This window comes from Peromyscus leucopus, chromosome 6, assembly GCF_004664715.2.
Source record: "Peromyscus leucopus breed LL Stock chromosome 6, UCI_PerLeu_2.1, whole genome shotgun sequence".
Lineage (NCBI taxonomy): Eukaryota > Metazoa > Chordata > Mammalia > Rodentia > Cricetidae > Peromyscus > Peromyscus leucopus.
The window spans coordinates 65,772,476-65,777,650 of NC_051068.1; positions in this window are offsets into that span (position 1 = coordinate 65,772,476).

Below are 5,175 nucleotides of genomic sequence, written 5' to 3' on the forward strand. Positions count from 1 at the left end.
CTTCAGAGAGCAGAAAGGGGAGAGAGGAAACAAGTAACCCTAAATCCTTAGAGGAAAGAATGTCAGAAATCTTTGTTACGAAAGTTACAGAGCCAGGCTGTAATCCGGCTACCCGTAAGACTAAGGCAGAAGGAGATATGGATCAGCAGCGAAACACTTGTTTAGCATGCATGAAGGCCCAGGGCCAGTCCCCAACATCACCAAGAAAAAAGTTACAGTCGAGGGGTTTTGTTCATCTATGCTACCGTATGCATCATGGGATGCAGGTTAGCTCAGTGGTGAGGGCAAATCGGCGTATACTATGACTGAACACTGCTTACACAGAGATAAAAAGACCTAAACAGGAGAGAGAACTGCCTGGTTCTTCTGACACTGGGAAAGCATACTCACCACACCCCACTTAACTGGAAGTTAGGCTCTGACAATTTCAGTTCTGTGGAATGCAGCAGCAAATCCGGAAGTGAAAGGGACCTTTGAAAACCAAAAATAGCTGACAAAGATTGAATCAAAGCCAGGTCCTCAGGGCGCTGCAAGGGGCCCAGCTGGACTGGACTGAACAGAGCACTTCAGAGGTTTGACCTGTGGTCTAGTCAAGGGCCTCAAGAGCAAAGTACGACAGGTGAAAGTTTCCTGGAGAGAAATGCAAGTAGCCTAGCCATGAAGGACAGTGAGATCAGACAGACACTGTCGCTCCACTATGGGAAAGCATTAAAATACCTCATCATACAATGACTGGTGCTTTATCAAGCCCACACACACATTACGTCATCGTATCTCTACAAAAGGCTGGGAAGTAGGCACCCAAGCAGAAAACAAACACTCAGAGGCTTCATGGCTTTGCCATGACCACACAGATGAGTGAGCCTGGAGCCAGGAGTGACCCTGCTCTTACGATGTCCAGCAAAGTTTCTCATGATGTTCCCTATACCATGCCTTGACGCTTTCTCCATGCTATCTCCCCCTTTCATAATGGTGATCATGAGTCATCAGGAAAAGATTAATCTCTGTCTAACAAACTGTTAAAAAAAAAAAAAAGATAGGGAAGTAGTTAATATTTTTTTACACTAAAATTAGAAGACCAAGTTTGGCATTTGGAATAAAGTTCAGCTTTCTGGTATCAGGTATTTTATAAATTCCCATCATTTGCCTCTTACCCTTAATTGCCACAGCACTAGCGTGCACTGATGTGTGGATGCAGCCGGGGGTCTCCTGAGCTCCATCAGCATTTCCGTCTCTAGTCTACTGCCCTGACTCTACCTCTGCACTCACACCCCGTTCTTAACTGGGTCTCTGCCTCCCATTCTGACCCCTTAAATGTATCCTCCACTCACATCATCGTGAGCAATCCGGCAGGAGAAAAAGCCCAGCTCCCCCACAGCTATGGCGACTTCAGTCCACTACCCAACTCCCGACACCCTCCTCGGCCCCGCCTTGCCATTCCCTGCTCTATTCAGGGGCTTCTACGATATCAAGGCTTGTAAGCTTCCCCCAGGTGTCTGGTGGCCACTGGCTAAAACACTCTTTATCTAGCCCTTGATTTCGGTACATCTCTAAGGACGTGAGCATCTTTTTCATTTGGGCACGCCTTCTTGGTGTCCTCATAATACTGCCATGCTTCTCTGCTTGCCATGCATCAACTAGGACGTTCGTGTTGTAAGTCCAGGAGGAGAGCAGCTGAAAACAGGGGGTTGTTGTCTCCTCACAAGAAGCCTGGAGGTAGATGGATCCAGGGTTGCCATGGTGATGTCACAGCTCTAGGTTAGCATCGCTAACATGTTCCTGGCCCTCTGCAAGATGTCTGTAGGACCTCCAAGCTCAGATGACAACATCAAGAAAGTATATCAGCTCATAAGGCTGCCACAATGAAGTACCACAGTGGACCAGGTAGCTCCAGCCGTAAGAATGTATCTCAGCCTGAAGGCCAGAAGTCCAGAACCAGGGTGCTGACAGGGATGGTTTCTTCTGAGGCTTCCCTCATCTTATAGACAATTGTTTCTCTCTCTCTCTCTCTCTCTCTGTGTGTGTGTGTGTGTGTGTGTGTGTGTGTGTGTGTGTGTGTGTCTGCCCTCTTCTTGTAAGAATCCAGTTACATTGACCGGGGCCTACCCTAATGGCCTCACTTAACCTAATTACCTCTTGAACATCCTACTTCCAAATTTAGTCACATTCTGAGGTGCTGCAAGTTGGGACTTAAGTATATGAACTTGGGGGCCACAGGATTCAGCCATAACAAAGATTCTATACGAGGCACCTTCTCTGAGATGTCTTTTCAGGTAAAAGGTCTTTCCTAGACCCTTCCAGTAGACTGGCAGGACAGGACCTAATAACCTGCCCCTTTCGTATGAAAGCTTCCCCACACTGGGGAATGGGGAAGGGTGCGCTCTGGATCCTGAAAGAACAGTGAGAAGGGTCACAGAGTAAGCTACCAATTGATCTTGCCAGACTCTGCTCCCACACCGGCAAAGCTGTCTGCTCAACAGGACACGTGTGCCTCTCCTGCTGGCTCTCTGAAGCGGAGTCCAGTGCTTCGGCCGAGAGTCCCCTCACGGCCAGCACAGCGCCTGGTTCAAAGGGAGTGCTCAACCACCTCCTGCTAAAGGAATAAACAAATAGAATTTAATGAACTAGATGAACCTGTTTGCATTATATTTGATCACAGCATTAAATCTTGTTCATCGTTTGGCTTGCATAGTCTGTGGATCATACCTTTAAATCATTGTAGGGTGCATTACTGATGAAACTGCTATTACACTCAAGTTCTGTGAGCTCTGTCGCCCCCAAATCTGTGTTGCTTCGTGAATTTTTGTTGAATGAATAAGTTGGTAATGGATAAATGAATAATTAAAATATGTTAAGTAATATGAGCTAAGAAGTTACGGTTTCTAGAAAGCAGTCTTCTAGAACTGGCATCTATCTGGTCCGTGCTCACGAAGGTGGGTGCCATAAAGTATGCTTCTATTTGTCATAAAGAATGGTCCAGAGGACTGTGGCCAATGGGCTTAAGGCTGTCATTCATGCTCAGAGCAAGTCAACGAGAAGTAAAGCTACTTGATGTGGCATTTGAGTTTGGCTCAGTGGAGTGACAGGATGTCACGAATACTCAGAGAACTGCTGGGCTCTATCAGCACACCTCACCTTTGCTCCACAAAACCCACATATTTAATCTTTGGTATTCTACAGAGCAGAGGGTCAAAGCACCTCACGAATGAACAGCATTAACTGTGGGGGTAAGGGACTGATTGGATGGTGGTTCCCCAAATTCTGATCACCTGGCCCCCCATGTTAGAGAGACTCATGATTTCCAGAAAAGTCATGCTTCTCTCTTTGCATCAAACCATGCAGATAAACGAGGAGCCAAAGAGGCAGAAACTCAGTCACTACAAGTAACCAGGTTCCCAGGGCAGTGTATTTTGGCACCAGGAGACACGCCTTGCAACTGAGAGCTGAGTCTCCTCTCACCCTGTTTCAGACCCAAAGGACTCTTCCTCCCTCGCACAGTTCAAATAATGAGGTTCAATTAAAACATTCAGGTTCAATTAGTGTGTAAGGGCTTCAGAGGCTGTCTCGGGGCAAAATATTTTCTGTGAGTAACTGAAGAGAAACTAGCGCTGTTCTAGACCAGCATGGTAGCATGCAGGGGCAAGAGACAGCTTGGTCTGTAACCAACAACTGTACCATAGAGGAGCTGGACAAGATGGCACTTGTGTGTATTCGTGCTCTGGCCGTGCCTGTTCCCTGGGCCCCAAGGGCTTTCCTAACAGCCAGGAGAAGGATTGCATGCTAGGGTGTTTTCCTAACAAGTTGTGACTCTTTCTTCTTTCTTTAAAGCATTGGTAGCCCAGAATTTTGCTGGGGGGAAAAAAGAAAAAGAAAAAGAAAAGAAAAAAATAACCTGTTACTATAATGATGTTTTTTTTAAAATTGTACCAATAAACTAGGTCTTAACACATTATTCTAAGCACATTAGCCAAACTTATTACAATAAACTATTGTTGAGAGAAAAATATCCTGGCAATGCATGTATCTAGAAATTCTGCCTGTGGGATTGTTGCCAAAGCATGACAGATTCCCAGTTCCTTATGATGTCCCATTGTTGTGCGTGAACTTGCTCCCCTCTGCCTGCTGCCAACATATTCACTAGCTTTCCTTTGATGTTTTCTGCTTTTTTTTTTGTCTTGTCTCTCCCCCACCCCGTCTGTCTCTGTCTCTGTCGGTCTGTCTCTCTCCCTCTCCCTGTCTGCCTTGTCTCTCTCTATCTTTCTCTTTCTTGAGACAGGGTCTTAGGCAGCCCTGGCTAGTTTCCAAACTCTCTGTGTTGTCAAGAGTGACCCTGAACTCCTAACCCTTCTTCCTCCTGCTGCTAAATGCTGGGGTTGCAGGTGTGTACCACCACACAGTGCTTGTTCTTTCCTGTCTATCATGGCTTCGCCTCTCTGGCAAGCCTCATACACTAAGCACACAGCTATCTGGAATCCCATTACCTGGACTGCTGCTAATTGGCATGCCACAGATCAAAGGCACAGTGACTGATGAGACACCGCAAGATCACACAGTGACTTTGAGCCATTTAGAAAATATTTGAGTGCATTCAGAAAAGTTTAACATTAGTAGCTGAATGGATTCTGTAGATGTTGTTTCCATGTTACCCCAAGTATATTAATAAACTACAAAGTAATACATTCCAATAAATCAAGATCACCACAGCTGGAATGAAAAATACAACAAAATTAATAGGTAGAAATTCATGTAACTAATACATACTCTGTCTGCTTAACAGAAGAGTCCTGACTTTGCACTCCCTCTGAGAAAGCCAAGGCAATACTGGCTAGCAACTCAGGGCAAAGTTTGGAGACACTAAAACAGTTGGTCTTATCCAAGGCCATCTGTTTGTTATTGTTTTCTAAGTGTCCAAATAAAAAAAGGGAACAGTTTCACTCTGTGCCTAGCTAGTCAGGCAGGGTCTATGGAGGACTGTGTTTTGTTATGAAGGCCACATTTGAAAGGGAAAGGAACTAAGGATGTTTCTTTTGGCAACTCCAATATAATAGATGTCTTCAAATAGCTGAGGGGTATCAAATGAAAGAAACATTACATTTAACCATGTAGCACCAGAGCCCAGAACTAAATGTCATGATTAGAAATGTCCAAGGAACACGTGTCAGCTCCACAGGAGGT